We start from the raw sequence: 23,805 nt of genomic DNA, 5'->3' as shown, positions 1-23,805 counted from the left end.
GTCCATAAGTTCCGTTTACTTCTTGTTGCATAATATGTTGCAGCAATAACTACAAAACTGTGTTATTTTAATGTGAAGAGAATTTTACATGTTAACATAATCTGTTCGCGTCAACATTTCAAGTTTAGAATGGAAGCTATTTTGAGGTTTAATAAAAAAGAATTTATATTCTGATTTCAATTTAGCACATATACCTTCCTTAATTTTAGGCAAAACATTTACCATACTACTCCTATGAAATTAGTGTACGTACAATTATGTTACTTCGTCTCGTAAGTAGTAGATAAATACAGTACTCAATTGTAGTATTAAAATACTGACAAATTGAATGTCCGGGGTATCATATATGACATTATGCTTAATTATAATATATGATTGCGAATTTAGGAATATAAGTTAAATATAGTAAACATAACCTATAATTTTCATATGAATGGCAAGGTTTTGGAAATCACTAAATTTAGACAGAAAGGGGCAACTGGTACAGTATACATAACCTATAATTCCAACATATCTCAATATCCGTGCGGTGCAATTAAAATTATTGAATTGTGCATAAATGAATGTACAAGAATTTCGCAATATTTAATCGAAATAAAGGTAGGTATTACACATACGAACAACATAATTTTCACCATAAATAATATTACATCTTAACTCGCAAGGTCCACACCTGTGGAGTAACGGTCAGCGCGTCTGGCCGCAAAACCAGGTGGCCCGGGTTCGATTCCCGGTCGGAGCAATTTACCTGGTTGAGATTTTTTCCGGGGTTTTCCCTCAACCCAATATGAGCAAATACTGGGTAACTTTCGGTGCTGGACCCCGGACGCATTTCACAGGCATTATCACCTTCATCTCATTCAGACGCTAAATAACCTAAGCTGTTGATAAAGCGTCGTAAAATAACCTACTAAAAATAACTCGCAAGTGAATTATGTCTGCAGTGTCTCATAATCATTGTCTTAAATTTTATTAATGGAATTACACTACATTTTAGAGAAACATATGTTACTGTTTATGCATTCCAACTAATTTATATGAATAATTGATTAAATGGCGTTCTTACTCGTGTTAGTTGTGTACATTTAATCAATAGATTATATTCAAGTGTTAAAAGTAGTCTACGAAAGATTCAACATAAATAATTTATATGGTTCAAACCAGGGGGGGTTTAACTCAAATGATAGATGTTGGATGCTCATAGATGTTCCATAGTTTGCCGCATGTGGTCAGGACAGCGCTGGCTGTATTTCGATCACAGAGTTTGTAAAATTACCAGTACAAAACTCTTTGGTTTCGAAAGTTCTTTGGTTATAAGTTTTGCCAATATGACAGTTTTAAACAGATATTATTAATATCCATTATTTACAGAATGTGTCAGTTTTATAATATTCGGATTATTATTACTATTACTATATAGCTAATTTGCATTTTCATTCGAGGACAAAGTAGCCATATTAGTGTACTGTGTATGACCTATTAACCTCATTTGTTCAGTTGATCAATTGTTGGATGTTGGCATTCCTATTCTGTTTAAATCTTGTATAAATTATGAAATTGACGAACATGGCTGCTTAAGGAAGAAATTTGAACAGATCGAGTTAATTGAGAAGTTACTGGTGCTTTCCTGCAACAAGAAATAATTCGCAACGTTAAAGGTAAGAAAGAAATATGTTTGAGATTACATCTACACGGTTCAACTTTTCTTTCAACTTCACACATTCAAGCAATGCCTGCAAGATTGGTATTTAATAATAACGGAAGTGCACACAATGTGCAGGATAATATATTATTTTAGCTTTCGCTGCTGCAGAACTTGGTCAGTGAAACTATAATCGGTTTTTACACTCCATCACATGGTATTTTGGTATTTTAATATTAATATGGCGTACCTTGTAGATAGAAAATCTTAATGTATCTTAATTCAACATGCACTTTAAACTTTATTCTTTCAATATTCTTCCCAGACTGCGTGCGTACGAGCATGAAAAACTGAACTGTGTAGATGCAGCTTAACTGCACCGTCATGTTTTCTAATTTAAACTGAATTCTTCCATCATATCTTAAACATTTATTAAACTGAGATCTGTAATTGTTTTCAGGGATAAACTTCAGAACGCGATTACCTTGCTTCTACCACTACCACATGATGAACTGACTTCTGTGTTGAATTACAACAGTGTATTAGGCCTAACTGCAATTACGCCAAGAGCTTTAAAGGTAAGCTGACAGAGTTAATATACACTTTGGGTATGAACGAACATCTTATTTTTGTATATAGCTAAGTTAAGTTGGTCAGACATCTTAAAATTCGTGGGACAGAATCTGATATGACTAAATATGTTGTTCCCGGTGTAATTCTTTACAGTTGCGTTATCAAAGGATGGCGGGGTACCTTAGCTTGGTAACGCAATAGTAAAGAAGTATTGTTCCCGAAAAGATATATTTTAGAAATTTGACTTTACAGTTAACAGTAGTACCTTTACTGGAATAATTCTGATTAAATAAAAAGAGTTAAATTGACGGAGATATTTATTATTTTTATAGACTCGTGGATAGAATTCTTCCAGGAATATTTCACAAACGTTGATTTTACTGCAATCCTTCAATTGTTCTATGAAATGTAATGTTATTAATGCATTATATGATACTAGGCTACTGCTGGTTTGTTTCAGTTAATAGAAAGACAAATGGCGGAGTTTTACACTGTGAATGTGCTGCAGTATACTGTCAGAAATCGGATAGTAATGAGAAGACCTGGTTTTTTCCTGTTTCCTGCGCCAAGTAATGCAGCACAGCTTAAAAGGTAAGCAATGCCGTTGGCATAAGCTCAATGCAAAGATATCCTTATATATCATCAGTAAATAGTCAGGGTTGGTAAACTATATTGATTTTTAAATTTAAGTGAGAATTATTTGTCAAATTCATATTTGTTTATTAAAATGAGTTTTTGTCTTCTTTTGTAATTCATTTAAACTTAATTTTTGCATTAGTTCCTACATAATTGTGTATTTTGTTAATATGTTATTTTAAGTAATTAACAACATCGCTTCAAAAATAATTTACTATGTTTACACATAGGCCTCATTATTAATACATGAAGAGTTACAGCACTAATTACCTGCATTTAATGATAATAATAATTAGCTTAGACTTAGGCAAGATATTATGCTCAGTTTGTTATTCATTAGAAAAGAATTAAACTATTTAGGGAGATTAATATTTACAAATAAATTTATCAGAAGAGCTTAGCATTGTGTGTTTTCAGAATAAATACGTAGTCCATTTGGCATTGTGCAACTTTTACTTTGAATATTGTTATGAGCTACAACTATTCATTTCAATCCTCAGCATCATACTGTGCTTTAATTAGGTGGTGATTCCGAAAGTAGGCTCTACTTGACTACCTGTACCATGTGTTCTGTTGCTCCTTAATTAGGAGTTGGGAAAAGACATATGAGAAGCAAACTTTCAAAACCTGTCCATTTCTTCAGAAAATGCTAGAATTATATGTCTGTAATAAAGAAAGATTTTTCTGTGGTGAAATTTTATATGAATTCATAGGAAGAAAAATATATTTCACCATAGAAAATATTTTGTTCATTGCAGAGATGCAAGTTTGCTACTCATATATATTGCTAATAGTTTTAAGAAGCAGCAGAACAGTCATATGTAAAAACGTTTATATATTTTTTTTTCAGGAAGTTAATTTCTCATCTTAATCATGTTAGGTGCATATAATTTTAATCTGTTATTTAAGTAGGCTAGTAACAATTATTTGATGTAAATAAAATGAAAATAATTTTATTTACATCATGATTAAATCATTGATTTAAATTAATACCAACCCTGGTTTGTGTATTTTTTTTAAGATAATAATAGAATTTTGATTGTAACAGGTACCACATGTGGGCAGCTGTGGCAGAAAGTCCTCATCCTTACAGAAGGGCCTATATATATGCAAGCCATTTTCGCAGTAATCAGTATAACGGTGACTTCAGATATAACTTACTAAGAGGGGCCATTCCATCAAGGGATGCTTGGTATCCCACTCAAGAACTACGACCCACTTCATCACCAGGCTACTTACATTAACCTTTTTCACCACCTGACATAATTGCTTCATTCATTGCACTTCACTGTGGCATCAATTTGAACCAGTATTCTCTTTCATTGAGTGATTCATTCATTGTCTTTATTTTTTAACAAAATTGTGTTTAATTTTGTTGACAAGTGTATGGTAATGGACTTCATTCATTCATTATTATTATTATTATTATTATTATTATTATTATTATTATTATTATTATTAAAGGTATCCCCGTAACATGCCAAGAAGGCATTTGGGGGACATGGAGGTAGAGCCCCATGCTTTCCATGACCTCGGTACTAGAATGAATTATTATTATTATTATTATTATTATTATTATTATTATTATTATTATTATTATTCTTATGATTATTATTATCATTGTTATCTCATTTCTTTTAATGTGTTGATTTCTTCAGTTAATTGAAGGAAAATAAGAGGAATTCATTCATTCATCTGAAAAAAAAGTAGAGTACTTGACTTCTACATTATGAGCAATATAATTTTTGTAATATATAGGGCAATGATAAATCTAACGATTTTTAAGACCCAAAGTTAACATTACATAGTAATATAAATACAAATAATAATTACTAGTACAATGAGCATTTCAGTTGTGTCATCTATAGGGCATAGGAGGGAGTCCAGTGGCAGCGATACGAATCTGCCGCTTCTGCAACTGGTGAGATTTTGGTTCATTATTTAGAATTTTTAGACAGTAAATATGTTGTTGTTTTCTAATGTCAGGCATTTGACATAAAGTCATTTGACCTCTTGCACTCCAATATTTTTCAAAGATATTATCATGACCAGAGTAAATATGTTGATGTTTTCTAATGCCAGGCATTTGACAAAGTCATTTGACCTCTTGCACTCCAGTATTTTTCAAAATTATTGTCATGGTCAGCCACTGAAGCACAGATTTTGAGGTGTTCCGAATCCATTTCTTGGTTTGAGTAGCACAATGGACAGTTAGGAGACTGATATATTCCAATTCTATGCAGCAAAATAGTCCCCCAGTCGGATTTCTGGGCAGGACTACTTTAATGGTACAGAAGCAACTAAATTTTTTATAATGGAATGCTTGTATAACATCAGCTAAGAAGAGAGTAAATATGGTACAATATTTTGTCTCTTCTCACTTTATAGATCTCTTGGATTTGGAACAAGTTTTGACGGAGAAATCATTGTAATAAGTGAAAGTCTCAGGAATCTTCTATGCCACATCAATAAATTTAAGAATGCAGTTATATTGTCAGACTCCAAAGCAGCTATTCCATCAATAGTCTCTAAATACATACTTTCATCTCAAACAGCATAAATAACTAAAATGCTCTCTCAATTAATATCACTCAATAAAAGAATTGTATTCCAATGGATACCATCCCATTGTGGAATCCTGGGAAATGAGAATGTGGATGCTTTAGCAAAGAAGGGCAGCACTGCTACTTACAGACCTGTTACTAAATCTACATATTACTCTGTGAAAAGATTTATTAAATGTACATACTTAGACTTCAACAAACAAAATTTGATAACACAAATCTCAAGGGAAAAATGGAACTCTCTGCATCATAATCCACAGTTAATTCCCGATTTACCACGAAAATCGTCTGTAGCTGCATTTAGATTGGCAACAGGCCATGACTGTCTGGCCAAACAAACACCTGCATAGAATTGGAATATATCAGTCCCCTAACTACCCACTGTGCAATTCAAACCAAGAAATGGATTCGGAACACCTCAAAATCTGTGCTTCAGTGGCTGGCCATGATAATATCTTCGAAAAATATTGGAGTGCAAGAGGTCAAATGACTTTGTCAAACCCCTGGCATTAGAATACAACAACAACATATTTTGAGCACAACCAAATCAATCACTCAGTATCAAAGCTCAACATTAGGAAATATTGCGAAGTATAGACTTATCTCTAATAAATTGTATTGCACTTTTTCTAATATGTTCAGTGTTTTGAATCAGCTATACATCAGAGAATGAAAAATAATTTTTTTACTTGTATTTCTTAATGGTGTTTTTATTAAAAGTCTAAGTTAATTTTATGTCTGTTGTAGACAAATAGTTTTCTTTATATTCTTTATCAGTGGTGATTATTGATTACTTAGATTTTTAATATCCATATATTAAACTAATGGCAGTTACTTTTAAAAATAGATGTTCAGCTCTGACAGTGTAAAATAAATAAAGTGGTGTTTTATAAATGTTTATGAACGTGCGTTGTACTATGTCACAGCAAAACATCTTGTGACTATTTTCAAGCTAATGTTTGACATAAAACAAATAAGAGCGAATTATAATTATATAACTGACCAATAATAACTTCGAAGTCAATATTCCAAAGTCAATCTTTGTTTTTATCTTCCAATACATGATACATAACATTATTTAAAAATAGTGCTTAAGGTGTTTTGGAGAGAAGTATCCTATCCTATTCGCATCCTGTACCTCAATTACATATTTGATCTAGAAGATGCAAAAACATTTATTAGTCAAATTTGATAAATTAATTTAATAAAGGGTTAAATGACGGTGTTAAAAGAGGGAGTGTGTTAATGGTTTTCAGTTTCATGTTCAACCATTATATTTATATTCACATGTTAAAACAAAAATGTGATATAAATATTGTGGTTAAACATGTTATTTAAACTGATAAACCATTACACACTCCTTTGGCGATATGAAAAATACCAGTATGTGTTGGTATAATAGGTATCTGCAGTACCGATCGTGCTCTAATGTTGCATAACTGATACCTGAAATACCGATCGGGCCGTGTAACAAGGGATGTAGTTCCGCATTCTGCCGCTATGTGTAACGAGATGTAGTTCCGATGTTTTGCCGCCAAGTGTCTCGACGTCGCGTCAATAGCGTGTCGAAGGTAATGCATTGAGTTGGGGGTCTTTCTATTTATTTGTCTATGGTTCAAACGCGGCCCTTCGTGATCGGGTTAAGCGAGTTACATGGTCTGCCATACACAGCGCTCCAAGCGGCTAGCAGCTATCGCGAGATTTGCAAAAAATCATCCCAAGCCTCGTGACTGTATATAGTAGACTGTGCTTCAACTTTCAGAGGTCTTCAGCCTCTCTATAGCATAGACATATAGTATAGTATCTAGCTCGTTGATTGGTATACTCACAGTCTAGTACTTACAGTCGCGCAACTTCATCACTTTTTTTTGCCAACATTCGCGACACTAGCGCCAAAGCGGCAGGCAAGGCACTGGTAATAGGGTTAATACAATCTCATTCAGCCAGCACGTGCTTTAAAGGGATGCGAGATGTTATAAACGTTTTAATCATGCGTCGGAATAAAAGCAATGTGTGCAATGACGAAAATTGCAGTAACAAGTTTAAATCTCCGAATTTGTCGTTCTTCAGATTCCCTAAAGACCAAGAGAAAATCACAAATCAGTCATAACCTATAATCTACGTTGTAGGTAGCCTACGTATTGTGTTCTATAAAAGATTTATTAGTTATCAGTTACCTATTTGTATGTTAAAGTAAATACCTGTTACAGTAAATAATTTTTTGCTGAGATCATATGTGTAAATGTGTAACCATTCCGATTTTAGATAATGTATCTAGAGATTTTAATGCAAGTAATTCCATAATTTTTGTATTCGTGTTTATTTCTTTATATTTTTAGAAGTTGAGTGTTATATTGCATTCAAGTAGGGATCATGGTGTTAATTTTTCAAGAATTCATGGAGTATTGTAATCCTTTTGCGAAATATTCACTTCTTGAATAAATTCGAACTGTGTCGATAAATTTCTGATGTGTTGGTGCAGATTCATGTGGAAGACGTATGAAGTTCTTAAGAAATAAAAGAGCCTTTTTAAATTTAATATAAAAAGCAATCTTTTCTATAATAATTTGCATGACTGTCAACTGTTATTGGTGTTGATTTTACATTCCCAGTGATTATTAGAGCCGTTCACAGCAGAAGTGGTGTAAGTCAAAATTAGGTAATAAGGTTTAAAGTAAATTCCAAAAGATTGTGCTAATTCCTTCTGAATGTGTTTAACATTCACAATGAGACCACATTTTATCACTCGTTTCGATTTTCCACTCATTCAAAATTTCTCTAATTTTTTTTTTTTTTTTTGCGAGATTTTAAGCTATATAATTATGAATAAAATCTACAAATCCCAACCGATTTCTCTAGTTTCTTAAAAAAATTCAAATTCGTGTGGACACACGTACTTCTATCCAAAGATTCATGTTCGCGTCCAGAAAGATATGAGTTTGTTAGTGTAAATCGTTAAAGTGGAAAAATCGTCGTTTCTCGAGCTGGAAATGCGTTTTTTTGCATATACAATAATAAAACCCACAAATTCCAAACGATTGTGCTAACTCCTTCTGAATGGGTTTAACATTCACAATGAGACCACATTTTATCACTCGTTTCGTTTTTCCACTCTTACAAAATTTCTCTAAAAATTTGTTTTTTGCGAGATTTTAAGCTATATAATCATGGATAAAATATACAAATTCCATCGGATATCTCTGGTTTCTTAAAAAATGTCAAATTCGTGTGGGCACACCTATTTCTATCCGAAGAGTCATGTTCGCGTCCAGAAAGATAGGAGTGTGTTAGTGTTAATCGTTAAAGTGGAAAAAATCGTCATTTCTCGAGGCAAAAATGCGTTTTTTCTTACATACATTAATAAAACCTACAAATTCCAACCGATTGTGCTAATTCTTTCTCACTGGGTTTAACATTCACAATGAGACCGCATTTTAACACTCGTTTCGAATTTCCATTCCGACAAAATTTCTTTAAAATTTGGTTTTTGCGAGATTTTAAGCTATATAATCATGAATAAAATTTACAAATCCCATCCCATTTCTCTAGTTCATTAAAGAGATTTCAAATTCGTGTGGACACACGTATTTCTATCCAGAGATTGATGTTCGCGTCCAGAAAGAGATGTGTTTGATAGTGTAATTAGTTAAAGTGGAAAAATCGTCGTTTCTCGAGCTAGAAATGCGTTTTTTTGTATACACATTAATAAAACCTACAAATTCCAAACGATTGTGCTAATTCCTTCTGAATGGGTTTAACATTCACAATGAGACCGCATATTATCACTCGTTTCGATTTTCCACTCTGACAAAATTTCTCCAAAAATTTGTTTCTTTTAGCGAGATTTTAAGCTATATAATCATGAATAAAATTTACAAAACCCATCCGATTCCTCTAGTTTCTTAAAAAAATGTCAAATTCGTGTGGACACACGTATTTCTATCCAAAGATTCATGTTCGCATCCTGAAAGAGCTGTGTTTGTTAGTGTATATGGTTAAAGTGGAAAAATCGTCGTTTCTCGAGCAAGAAATGCGTTTTTTTATATATACAATAATAAAACCTACAAATTACAACCGATTGTGCTAATTCCTTCCGAATGGGTTTAACATTCACTATGAGACCGCATTTCATCACTCGTTTCGATCTTCCAGTCAAACAAAATTTCTAAAAAATTTTGGTTTTTACGAGATTATAAGTTATAAAATCATGAATAAAATCTACAAATCCCATCGGATTTGTCTAGTTTCTTAAAAAATTAACAAATTTGTGTGGACACATGTATTTCTATCCAAAGATTCATGTTCGCGTCCAGAAAGATATGTGTTTGATAGTGTAATTAGTTAAAGTGAAAAAATCGTCGTTTCTCGAGCTAGAAATGCGTTTTTTGTATACACATTAATAAAACCTACAAATTCCAAACGATTGTGCTAATTCCTTCTGAATGGGTTTAACATTCAAAATGAGACCGCATTTTATTACTCGTTTCGATTTTCCACTCAGACAAAATTTCTCCAAAAATTTGTTTCTTTTTGCGAGATTTTAAGCTATATAATCATGAATAAAACTACAAAACCCATCCGATTTCTCTAGTTTCTAAAAAAAATGTCAAATTCGTGTGGACACACGTATTTCTATCCAAAGATTCATGTTCGCAACCAGAAAGAGCTGTGTTTGTTAGTGTAAATGGTTAAAGTGGAAAAATCGTCTTTTCTCGAGCAAGAAATGCGTTTTTTTATATACATTAATAAAACCTGCAAATTCCAACCGATTGTGCTAATTATTTCTCAATGGGTTTAACATTCACAATGAGACCGCTTTTATCACTCGTTTAGACCCTCCACTAATACAAAATTTCTGTAAAAATTCGTTTTTTTTTTTTCGAGATTTTAAGCTATATAATTATGAATAAAATCTACAAATCCCAGCGGAATTCTCTAGTTTATAAAAAAAATGTCAAATTCGTGTGGGCACACCTATTTCTATCCGAAGATTCATGTTCGCGTCCAGAAAGATATGAGTTTGTTAGTGTAAATTGTTAAAGTGGAAAAATCGTCGTTTCCCGAGCCAGAAATGCGTTTTTTCGAATATACATTAATAAAACCTACTAATTCCAACGGATTGTGCTAATTCTTTCTGCATGGGTTTAACATATACAATGAGACCACATTTTATCACTCGTTTCGAATTTCCAGTCATACAATATTTCTCTAAAAATTTGTTTTTTTTTTTTTGCGAGATTTTAAGCTATATAATCAAAAATAAAATCTACAAATCCCATCGGATTTCTCTAGTTTCTTAAAAGAATGTCGAATTCGTGTGGAGACAGTTATTTCTATCCAAAGATTAATGTTCGCGTCCAGATAGTTCTGAGTTTGTTATTGTAAATCGTTATAGTGGAAAAATCGTCGTTTCTCGAGTTAGAAATGTCTTTTTTTGTATATACATTAATAATAAAACCTACAAATTCTAAACGATTGTGCTATTTCCTTCTGAATATGTTTAACATTCACAATGAGACCACATTTTACGTTTCGATTTTCCTCTCACACAAAATTTCTCTAAAACTTTGTTCTTTTTTGCGAGATTTTAAGCTATATAATTATGAATAAAATTTACAAATCATATCCGATTTCTCTAGTTTCATAAAAAAATGTCAAATTCGTGTGCACACTCCGATTTCTATCCAAATTTTCATGTTCACGTCCAGAGAGAGGTGAGTTTGTTAGTGTAAATGGTCAAAGTGGAAAAATCGTCGTTTCTCGAGTTAGAAATGCGTTTTTTCGTATATACATTAATAAAACCTGCAAATTCCACCCGATTGTGCTAATTATTTCTGAATGGGTTTAACATTCACAATGAGATCGCTTTTATCACTCGTTTCGACCCTCCACTTATACAAAATTTCTCTAAATATATATATATATATATATATATATATATATATATTTTCTTTTTTCGAGATTTTAAGCTATATAATCATGAATAAAATCTACAAATCCCAGCGGATTTCTCTGGTTTATAAAGAAATGTCAAATTCGTGTGGGCACACCTATTTCTATCCAAAGATTCATGTTCGCGTCCAGAAAGATATGAGTTTGTTAGTGTAAATGTTTAAAGTGGAAAAATCGTCTTTCTCTAGCGAGAAATGCTTTTTTTATGTATATACATTAATAAAACCTACAAATTCCAAACGATTGTGCTAATTCTTTCTGAATGGGTTTAACATTCACAATGAGACTTCATTTTATCACTCGTTTCGATTTTCCACTCAGACAAAATTTCTGTTATACTTTCGTTTTTGGGAGATTTTATGCTATATAAACATTAATAAAAACCTACAAATCCCTTCCGATTTCTCTAGTTTCTTAAAAAAATGTCAAATTCGTGTGGTCACACGTATTTCTATCCAAAGATGCATGTTCACGTCCAGAGAGAGGTGAGTTTGGTAGTGTAAATGGTCAAAGTTAAAAAATGGTCGTTTCTCGAGCTAGAAATGCGTTTTTCCGTATATATATATATATATATATGTGTATATATATATATATATATATATGTATATATATATGTATTAATAAAAGCTTCAAATTCCAAACGATTGTGCTAATTCTTTCTAAATGGTTTTAATATTCACAATGAGACCGCATTTTATGACTCGTTTTGATTTTCCACTCATACAAAATTTCTCTAGAAATTTGTTTCTTTGCGAGTTTTAAGCTATATAATGAAAAATAAAAACCAGAAATCCCATCGGATTTCTCTAGTTTATTAAAAAAATGTCAAATTCTTGTGGACACACGTATTTCTTTTAAAAGATTCATGTTCGCGTCCAGATAGTTCTGAGTTTGTTATAGTAAATCGTTAAAGTGGAATAATCGTTTTTTCTCGAGTTAGAAATGCGTTTTTTTGTATATACAATAATAAACCTACAAATTGCAAACGATTGTGCTAATTACTTCTGAATGTGTTTAACGTTCACAATGAGACCGCATTTTATCACTCGTTTCGATCTTCCTCTCAGACTAAATTTCCCTTATTCTTTGGTTTTTGTGAGATTTTAAGCTATTTAATCCTGAATAAAAACCTACAAATCCCATCCGAATTCTCTAGTTTCTTAAAAAAATGACAAATTCGTGTGGGCACACCTATCACTATCCAAAGATTCATGTTCACGTCCAGAATGAGGTGTGTTTGTTAGAGGTAATTCGTTAAAGTGGAAAAATCTTTGTTTCTCGAGCTAGAAATGATTTTTTTTTGTATATACATTCATAAAACCTACAAAAGCCAAACTCTTGTGCTAATTCCTTCTGAATGGGTTTAACATTCACAATGAGACCACAATTTATCATTCGTTTCGATTTTCCTCTCATACAAAATTTCTCTAAAAATTTGTTTCTTTGCGAGGTTTTAAGCTATATAATCAAAAATAAAATCTTCAAATCCCATCGGAATTCTCTAGTTTATTAAAAAAATGTCAAATTCTTGTGGACACACGCATTTCTTTTAAAAGATTCATGTTCGCGTCCAGAAATCTCTGAGTTTGTTAGAGTAAATCGTTAAAGAGGAAAAATCGTCGTTTCTCGAGTTAGAAATGCGTTTTTTGTATATACAATAATAAAACCAACAAATTCCAAACGAATGTGCTATTTCCTTCTGAATGGGTTTAACGTTCACAATGAGACCGCATTTTATCACTCTTTTCGATTTTCCACTCAGACTGAATTTGTCTTTTACTTTGGTTTTTGCGAGATTTTAAGCTATTTAATCATGAATAATATCTACAAATGCTATCCGATATCTCTAGTTTCTTAAAAAAAGTCAAATTCGTGTGGACACACGATTCACAGATTCACGTTCACTTCCAGAGAGAGGTGAGTTTGTTAGCGTAAAGAGTCAAAGTGGAAAAATCGTCGTTTTTCGAGCTAGAAATGCGTTTTTTCGTATATACATTAATAAAAGCTACAAATTCCAACCGATTGAGCTAATTCTTTCTGAATGGGTTTAACATTCACAATGAGACCGCATATTATCACTCGTTTCGATTTTCCACTCAGACAAAATTTCTCTTAAACTTTGGTTTTTGCGAGATTTTAAGCTATATAATCGTGAATAAAATCTACAAATCCCATCTGATTTCTCTAGTATCTTAATAAAAAATGTCAAATTCGTGTGGACACACGTATTTCTATCCAAGGTTTCATGTTCGCGTGCAGAAAGAAATGAGTTTGTTAGTGTAAATGTTTAAAGTGGAAAAGTCGTCGTTTGTCGAGCTAGAAACGCTTTTTTTCGTATATACATTAATAAAACCTAGAAATTCCAACCGATTGTGCTAATTATTTCTGAATGGGTTTAACATTCACAATGAGACTACATTTATGACTCGTTTCGATTTGCCACTCAGACAAAATTTCTCTTATACTTTGGTTTTTGCGAGATTTTAAGCTCTATAATCATGAATATAATCTACAAATGCCATCCGATGTCTCTAGTTTCTTCAAAAAAATGTCAAATTCGTGTGCACACGAATTTCTATCCACAGATTCATGTTCGCGTCCAGGGAGAGGTGAGTATGTTCGTGTAAATGGACAAAGTGGAAAAATCGTCGTTTCTCGAGCTACAAATGCGTTTTTTCGTATATACATTAATAAAACCAACGAATTCCAACGGATTGTGTTAATTCTTTTTGAATGATTTTAACATTCACAATAATAATAATAATAATAATAATAATAATAATAATAATAATAATAATATTAATTAATTCTATACACTTGAGCTACATTAGGCATTGCAGCCCGAAAGAGCAGAAGCTCGTGCTCGGGCGCAATTCAGATCAGTTATACAAAATATATCACAAAATTAAGAGAGTTCATTGAGCACAATCACATTAGTAAATGGTAAAATACATACAGCATGTAATAACAGGGTCTATATACAAATAGAAAATACAGAAGTACATGAATATTAGAGTAACAATTTTTAACTCAATTAGCTTAAACAATTAAATAATTAATCTGATTTGTTTCTTAAATCTATGTGTGTTAAGTGTACTTTGCTCAGGGTATGCTCTAATTAATGTATTATATATTTTGGGTCCATAACTTCTGCTGTGTTTTAATCCAGCAGTTGTGTGGCATTTGGGAGTATTTAGAGAGAAACTGTAGTTTTGTCTCGTCTGGTATTCATGAGGATCAAATTTAAATTTATTGTGGTTTTTATGGAAGTAAATCAGCAATTTTTGTTTATAAATTTGTTCTAGATTTGATACGCCAAATTCCTGAAAAATTAATTTTGTTGGGTAATCAAAAGGTTTATATAGACAAATTTTGATAATTCTTTTTTGGAGCAGATTTAAAGGACGGAGAGTCGATTTTGCCATTCCTCCCCAACCTAAAATACCATACTGAATTATTGATTGAAACAGAGCTAAGTACACAGTACGCAGAACATAAACAGGTAAATAAGAGCGTAGAATGGAAAATTTGTGGATTGTTTTACGCAATCTGTTACACAGAAAGGAGATATGCTTGTCCCATTTTAAATGTTGGTCAATAATAATGCCTAAATATTTAACTTGTGAGGATATACTCAAAGCGTTACATGAGCAAGTAGGTAGGTTACAATCATGTATACTTATACTTATATTATTATTTATTTCTAGTTGCTCAAGGCCATGTGATGTTAATGAAAATGGAATTAATTTTGTTTTAGAAACGTTCAAAGAAAGTAAGTGAGCATCCAGCCATTCTTTAATAATATTAATACCACTGTTAGAATTTTGATAAGTTTCATTCCAACTCGAACCGCTAAATATAACCACAGTATCATCAGCATAAGAATACAGAGTACCAGAATATTTCTCAATGTCAATTTTAAGTAAATCGTTGATATATATTAAAAACAAAACAGGACCTAAAATCGTCCCCTGAGGTACACCTATATCAATGTTACGTGATTTACTAAGGTGATCATTTATTTTAGTTGCTTGAGTTCTGTTACTTAAGTAAGATTTAAATAATTTTAAAGCAATTCCATTAATTCCTAATCTATCCATTTTATTCAAAAGTATACTGTGATTGACCGTATCGAAAGCTTTTTGTAAGTCTAGAAAAATTCCTAGACATTTATTTCCTACATCTAATTGTTGAATTATTTTTGAGGTAACTGCCATAATAGCATCATCAGTGCACAAATTTTTTCTGAAACCAAATTGATTATCATTTAGTAGTTTATTTTTTTTCTAAAAATGTTATTAACCGTGTTTTTATACATTTTTCAAATACCTTAGAGAGACTGGGTAATAGTGAAATGGGTCTGTAATTATTAAGATTATTTTTGTCACCAGACTTGTGAATTGGTATCACCACAGCATGTTTTAGGGCTGAGGGAAATACACCTTGAGATATGCACAAATTAAATATAAAGGCAAGTGGTTTAGAAATAGCTTCGATAATAAGTTTCAGGGTATTTGTTGTAATATCATCAATACCAGGAGCCACATTATTTTTTAAACTGTTTACAATATTAATGATTTCACATTCGTTTACAGGAAACATAAACATAGATGATATACTTTTATTATAAAGCTTATAGTGATGAGTACCAAATACTTTCTTTTTTATATTAGATACGATGTCATGACTTACATTAGTAAAATGATCGTTAAATTCATTTGCGATAGTTTCCTTATTTTCAATTGTTATTCCATTTCGACTTATAATTGTCTTTAATATACTATTTTTATTACATTGGGTGTCAGTAGCTTCGTTTATGGTCTTCCAAAATTGCTTTGGATTATTTTTATTTTTGCTAAATTTTTCAGAATAATATTTGATTCTCTGATTTCTTATTACATTAGTGAGAATATTTCTATATTTTCTGTAGTAATTTAATAAAACATTGTTTTGTGGTTCTGTTTAACTTGCTTAGCTAACTTATCCCTAGATCGTATTGATTTAACAATACCTGTGGTAATCCAAGGTTTAATTTTTTTGTACTTACTTGAGAATTTGAGAGGGACATGATTAGAATATTTACAGATTAGGTTACAGAGTATTTTATAAAAATTATCGAAACATGTATCTGCGTCTTCATTGTAGAATATAGATTCCCAATTAATATTATTAATATTTGATATTAGGCTTTTATGGTTTATAATTAGCTTATAATTGTCCGAAGGTTCAGTGGCTTCTCTGCTAATACTTTTATTACTGATTGACAACAATGCAAAAGTCATATAATGATCTGTTATTGCGCTTGCATATACTCCAGGTATAAAATTTAAGTTATTTCCCGTTTTTAGGAAAATATGGTCAAGACAAGAATTGGATGATGGAGGAGTAATGGAATTTAAGTATTTCACGTATCCATATTCATGCATGATATTTAAATACGTGTTGCCAAAATTATCTAATCTATTTTCTAAAATTTGAATGTTTATGTCACCCAGAATAACATGGTTGTTTAAATCTTTGTATATTGACAAGAAGCTTTCAAAATTTTTCAGAAATTCATTTTTGCATAGTTTTGGAGATCTGTAAATTGCAGTTAGGTTAACAAGAGTATCATTAATAAGTGTTAATTGAAAATGTATAGCGTTGCAATGGGAAATGTCAATATCACTTAAAGACACTACGATGTTTTCCTTAAAATATACAACTATACCATCATATTTATTATACTTATTACTTTTAACAAATTTTTTATAACCATTAATATCATAGCCAGAGTCATGATCAAGCCAGGTTTCAGTTAGAACTATAATATCAAAGTAAAAGGAAAAATTATTAAGTAAAACACAGAGTTCGGAAAAATTTTTGTTGATGCTACGAATGTTTAAGTGAAATATTTTAAGATCTGATAGATTATTGGTAATATACTCATTGCAGTGAAGTAAATCGTTAAAAACCATTGTGTTATTATTGTTATTAAATTTGCACTGATGGATTTCATTTAATATAGTATTACTAGCCATTTTAAGTCAATTATATTGTATAATTAAACGTGGTTACCGACACAATAGTATTTACAAATTATTTACATCGTCAACATTAGTGATTTTACTCACGGGGCTGGATTCACCTTTTCTTGCAAATATCCTACCGTCTCTTGTCCATACAAATTTATAATTCTTCAGTCGTGCTGCATTCCTTGTCTTGTTCAAAAGGTCTCTGGTCACTGCTGTCACAATGAGACCGCATTTTATCCCTCGTTTCGATTTTCCACTTAGACAAAATTTCACTTAAACTTTGGATTTTGCGAGATTTTAATCTATATAATCATGAATAAAATCTACAAATCCAAACCGATTTCTCTAGTTTCTTAAAAAAATGTCAAATTCGTGTATACACACGTATTTCTATCCAAAGATTATTGTTCACGTCCAGAGAGAGGTGAGTTTGTTAGTGTAAATGGTTAAAGTGGAAAAAATCGTCGTTTCTCGATCTGGAAACGCGTATTTTCGTATATATATTAATAAAAGCTAGAAATTCCAAACGCTTGTGATAATTCTTTCTGAATGGGTTTAACTTTCAAAATGAGACCGCTTTTTATCACTCGTTTCGATTTTCCACTCTTACGAAGTTTCTCTAATAATTTGTTTTTTGCGAGATTTTAAGCTATATAATTATGAATAAAATCTACAAATCCCAGTGGATTTCTCTAGTTTCTTAAAAAAATGTCAAATTCGTGTGGACACACCTATTTCTATCCAAAGATTCATGTTGGCGTCCAGAATGATATGAGTTTGTTAGTGTAAATCGCTAAAGTGGAAAAATCGTCGATTCTCGAGCTAGAAATGCGTTTTTTCGTATATACATTAATAAAATCTACAAATTCCAACCGATTGTGCTAATTATTTCTGAATGGGTTTAACATTCACAATTAGACTACATTTTATCACTCGTTTCGATTTTCCACTCAGACAAAATTTCTTCTAAACTTTGGTTTTTGCGAGATTTTAAGCTATATAAACATGAATAAAATTTACAAATCCCATCCGATTTCTCTAGTTTCTTAAAAAAATGTAAAATTCGTGTGGACACACGTATTTCTATGCAAAGTTTCATGTTCGCTTCCAGAAAGAGGTGAGTATGTTCGTGTAAATGGACAAAGTGGTAAAATTGTCGTTTCTCGAGCTAGAAATGCGTTTTCTCGTATATATATTAATAAAAGCTACAAATTCCACCCGATTGTGCTAATTCTTGCTGAATGGGTTTAACATTCGCAATGAGACCGCTTTTTATCACTCGTTTCGATTTTCCACTCATACAAAATTTCTCTAAATTTTTTATTTTTTGCGAGATTTTAAGCTATATAATCATGAATAAAATCTTCAAATCCCATCGGATTTCTCTAGTTTCCTCAAAAAATGATGTCAAATTCGTGTGGACACACCTATTACTATCCAAAGGTTCATGTTGGCGTCCAGAAAGATATGAGTTTGTTAGTGTAAATCGTTAAAGTGAAAAAATCGTCGATTCTCGAGCTAGAAATGCGTTTTTTCGTATATACATCAACAAAACCTACAAATTCCAACCGACTGTGCTAATTCTCATTGAATGGGTTTAACATTCACAATGAGACTGTTTTTTATCACTGGTTTCGATTTTCCACTCAGACAAAATTTCTCTAAAAATTTGGTTTTTCAGAGATTTTCAGCACTATAATCATGAATAAAATCTACAAATCCCGTCCGATTACTCTAGTTTCTTAAAAAAACGTCACATTCGTGTGGAAACACGTATTTCTATCCAAAGATTGATGTTCGCGTCCAGAAAGAGGTGTGTTTGTTAGTGTAATTCGTTACAGTGGAAAAATCGTCGTTTCTCGAGCTAGAAATGGTGTATTATGTATATACATTCATAAAACCTACAAATGCCAAACTCTTGTGCTAATTCCTGATGAATGGGTTTAACATTCATAATGAGACTACATTTTATTACTCGTTTCGATTTTCCACTCCTACAAAATTGCTCTAAAATTTGTTTCTATGCGAGTTTTAAGCTATATAATGAAAAATAAAATCTACAAATCCCATCGGATTTCATTAGTTTATTAAAATAATGTCAAATTCTTGTGGACACACGTATTTCTTTTAAAAGATTCATGTTCGCTTCCAGAAAGTTCTGAGTTTGTTAGAGTAAATCGTTAAAGTGGAAAAATCGTCGTTTCTCGAGTTAGAAATGCGTTTTTTTGTGTATACAATAATAAAACCTGCAAATTCCAAACGATTGTGCTAATTACTTCTGAATGGGTTTAACGTTCACAATGAGACCGCATTTTATCACTCGTTTCGATTTTCCTCTCTGACTAAATTTCCCTTATTCTTTGGTTTTTGCGAGATTTTAAGCTATTTAATCATGAATAAAAACCTACAAATCCCATCCGAATTCTCTAGTTTCTTCAAAAAATGTCAAATTCGTGTGGACACACCTATTTCTATCCAAAGGTTCATGTTGGCGTCCAGAAAGATATGAGTTTGTTAGTGTAAATCGCTAAAGTGGAAAAATTGTCGTTTCTCGAGCTAGAAATGCGTTTTTTCGTATATACATTAATAAAAGCTTCAAATTCCAACCGATTGTGCTAATTGTTTCGGAATGGGTTTAATATTTACAATGAGACTAAATTTAATCACTCGTTTAGATTTTCCACTCTGACAAAATTTCTTTTAAACTTTGGTTTTTGCGAGATTTTAAGCTATATAAACATGAATAAAATCTACAAATCCCATCCGATTTCTCTAGTTTCTTAAAAAAATGTCAAATTCGTGTGGACACACGTATTTCTATCCAAAGATTAATGTTCGCGTCCAGAGAGAGGTGAGTTTGGAAGTGTAAATTGTCAAAGTGGAAAAATCGTCGTTTCTCGTGCTAGAAATGCGGTTTTTCATATATACATTAATAAAACCTACACATTCCAACCGATTGTGTTATATTCTTTCTGAATGCGTTTAACATTCACAATGAGACCGCTTTTCATCGCTCGTTTCGATTTTCCACTAATACAAAATTTCTCTAAAAATTTGTTTTTTTGCGAGATTTTAAGCTATATAATCATGAATAGAATCTACAAATCCCATCCGATTTATCTAGTATCTTAAAAAAATGACAAATTCGTGTATACACACGTATTTCTATCCAAAGATTCTTGTTCACGTCCAGAGAGAGGTGAGAATGTTAGTGTAAATGAGACCGCTTTTTATCGCTCGTTTCGATTTTCCACTAATACAAAATTTCTCTAAAAATTTGTTTTTTTTGCGAGATTTTAAGCTATATAATTATGAATAAAATCTACAAATCCCATCGGATTTCTCTAGTTTCTTAAAAAAAATGTCAAATTCGTGTGGACACACCTATTTCTATCCAAAGATTCATATTGGCGTCCAGAAAGATATGAGTTTCTTAGTGTTAATCGTTAAAGTGGTAAAATCGTCGATTCTCGTGTTAGAAATGCGTATTTTGTATATACATCAACAAAACCTACAAATTCCAACCGATTACGCTAATTCTTTCTGATTGGTTTTAACATTCACAATGAGACTGCTTCTTATCACTGTTTTCGATATTCCACTCAGACAAAATTTCTCTAAATATTTGGTTTTTGAGAGATTTTCAGCAATATAAACATGAATAAAATCTACAAATCCCGTCCGATTACTCTAGTTTCGTAAAAAAAATGTCAAATTCGTGTGGAAACACGTATTTCTATCCAAAGATTGATGTTCGCGCCCAGAAAGACGTGTGTTTGTTAGTGGTAATTCGTTAAAGTGGAAAAATCGTTGTTTCTCGAGCTAGAAATGATTTTTTTGTATATACATTCATAAAACCTACAAATGCCAAACTCTTGTGCTAATTCCTTCTGAATGGGTTTAACATTCACAATGAGACCACATTTTATCACTCGTTTCGAGTTTCCACTCATACTAAATTTCTCTAAAAATTTGTCTCTTTGCGAGGTTTTAAGCTATGTAATCAAAAATAAAATCTACAAATCCCATCGGATTTCTCTAGTTTATTAAAAAAATGTCAAATTCTTGAGGACACACGCATTTCTTTTAAAGGATTAATATTCGCGTCCAGAAAGTTCTGAGTTTGTTAGAGTAAAAGTGAAAAAAATCGTCTTTTCTCGAGTTAGAAATGCGTTTTTTGTATATACAATAATAAAACCTACAAATTCGAAACGATTGTGCGAATTCCTTCTGAATGGGTTTAACGTTCACAATGAGACCGCATTTTATCACTCGTTTCGATTTTCCACTCTGACTAAATTTGTCTTTTACTTTGGTTTTTGCGAGATTTTAAGCTATTTAATCATGAATAAAATCTACAAATCCCATCCGATTTCTCTAGTTTCTTAAAAAAGTGTCAAATTCGTGTGGACACACGTATTTCTATTCAAAGATTCATGTTCACGTCCAGAGGGAGGTGAGTGTGTAAGTGTAAAGAGTCAAAGTGAAAAAATAGTCGTTGCTCGAGCTAGAAATGCGTTTTTTCGTATATACATTAATACAAGCTACAAATTCCAACCGATTGAGCTAATTCTTTCTGAATGGGTTTAACATTCACAATGAGACCGCATTTAATCACTCGTTTCGATTTTCCACTCAGACAAAATTTCTCTTAAACTTTGGTTTTTGCGAGATTTTAAGCTATATAATCGTGAATAAAATCTACAAATCCCATCTGATTGCTCTAGTATGTTAAAAAAAATGTCAAATTCGTGTGGAGACACGTATTTCTATCCAAAGGTTCATGTTGGCGTCCAGAAAGATATGAGTTTGTTAGTGTAAATGGTTAAAGTGGAAAAGTCGTCGTTTCTCGAGCTAGAAACGCGTTTTTTCGTATATAGGGTAAACTAGGTAGTTATTGACCAGTATAGTGTGACTGTCCGGTTCCTTTTTTCAAGTATATTGTGAATAAACCACGATCGTGATTTCACTTTTTGCTGCATATATCTCTAGTTGCAACCCTTATTTGTGGTTAGTTGTCGCTGTTCATCCCACTGAGTTAGTGTCTGTTGTCTGAGAGTTCTGAAATCGATTGGAAATGCAACTGAACGTAAACAAGTGTAAATAACTATAGAAATTGCTAAGAATAATGCACGCAATAATTTATTTATTCTGCAAAGGATTCATAAATTCTGGTGCTCGTTTTTACACTCACAGTGTGAGAAAAGGTATAAGGTTTCCGTGCACAGAATATTATTTTGTTAAAGTTTTTATATGACATAACATGCCCCGTGGTCAATCACTATAAAGTGAATGGCCGCAAACTACATTGATTGGTCGTTCATAAATTATTTGTTAGAGTAATGACCAATTTGCTCCAATTCTATATATGTTATCGGTTAAATGATGGGGATTTTTACAGGACTGATACTATATTATAATGCCTAAGCCATGTAAAGTGCATTATACAGGGGAAGCTTTATGAAACGCTACAGAACCTGTCGACAGTGGATTTGATTTAAATGAAGCTGCCAAGTAGTTTGGTGTCCTAAAAGCAACCTTAGCGTCCAGAAGCAAATATCCCGTTGAAGGAAAAGTGTTCTTTGGTCCCCGTCCAGTGCTGGGTGAAGCCATTTGTAATAACATCAGAGAAATGACACACACTTGCTTCTGATAAGGCACAAAAGAGAAAAATGGAAGAAGAGGCAAGAGAAGGAAGGAAGCGAATAAGAAATGAAAGAAAAGGCAGCGAGAAGAGTTCTTTTCTTATTTTTTAACTTGGTTATTTAACGACACTGTATCAACTATGAGGTTATTTAGCGTCGATGGGATTGATGGTAGCGAGATGGTATTTGGCGAGATGAGGCCGAGGATTCGTCATAGATTACCTGAAATTTGCCTTACGGTTGGGCAAAACCTCGGAAAAACCCAACCAGGTAATCAGCCCAAGCTGGAATTGAACCCGCGCCCGAACGAAACTTCGGATCGGCAGGCAGACACCTTTGCCGACAGAGCTACGCCGGTGGCGAATAGTTCTTAATGAGAAAGATCAGAAGAAGAGAAACGAAACAGACAAGAAAAAAGTGAAAATTGTGAAAATGTGTTGTTCAATCACTAGTAAATGAGTATTCAATAACTGTGCAGTAGACGGTCAATCACAAATAAGCGTGTGGTCAATAAGTGTGCAGTAGACGGTCAATCACTAATAAGCGTGTGGTCAATAACTGTGCAGTAGACGGTCAATAACTGTAAAAGTGGACTTGTTGAGTTTATTTAATTTATGTTTGCATTAAAATTTTATTTTTTCTTTTGTTTATTGATTTAGATTTGTTTCTGAATCTTCACTTGAACCAATGCCTTTAAAATTCTCTCAATAAATTACCACCGTCTTCCGCTATTACATTGTTTTATTATTCATTAGCTTAAGTGGTCAATCACTATACAG

The 23,805-nt window shown here is 32.2% G+C and overlaps 1 long non-coding RNA gene across 1 annotated transcript; it reads left to right on the top strand.

Annotated features, from left to right (window-relative positions):
- The first annotated feature begins 332 nt into the window (after nucleotides 1-332).
- LOC138701443 (uncharacterized) lies at nucleotides 333-6,270 on the top strand. Its single transcript, XR_011332572.1, has 4 exons — nucleotides 333-1,658; nucleotides 2,103-2,220; nucleotides 2,676-2,806; nucleotides 3,900-6,270. It is a non-coding gene; the product is annotated as an uncharacterized lncRNA (long non-coding RNA).
- Nucleotides 6,271-23,805: the final 17,535 nt, after the last annotated feature.

The sequence above is a fragment of the Periplaneta americana genome, chromosome 6 (genome assembly GCF_040183065.1).
Source record: "Periplaneta americana isolate PAMFEO1 chromosome 6, P.americana_PAMFEO1_priV1, whole genome shotgun sequence".
Lineage (NCBI taxonomy): Eukaryota > Metazoa > Arthropoda > Insecta > Blattodea > Blattidae > Periplaneta > Periplaneta americana.
Note: the sequence above shows the minus strand (reverse complement) of the source record. Positions and strands in the feature narration are given on the sequence as shown.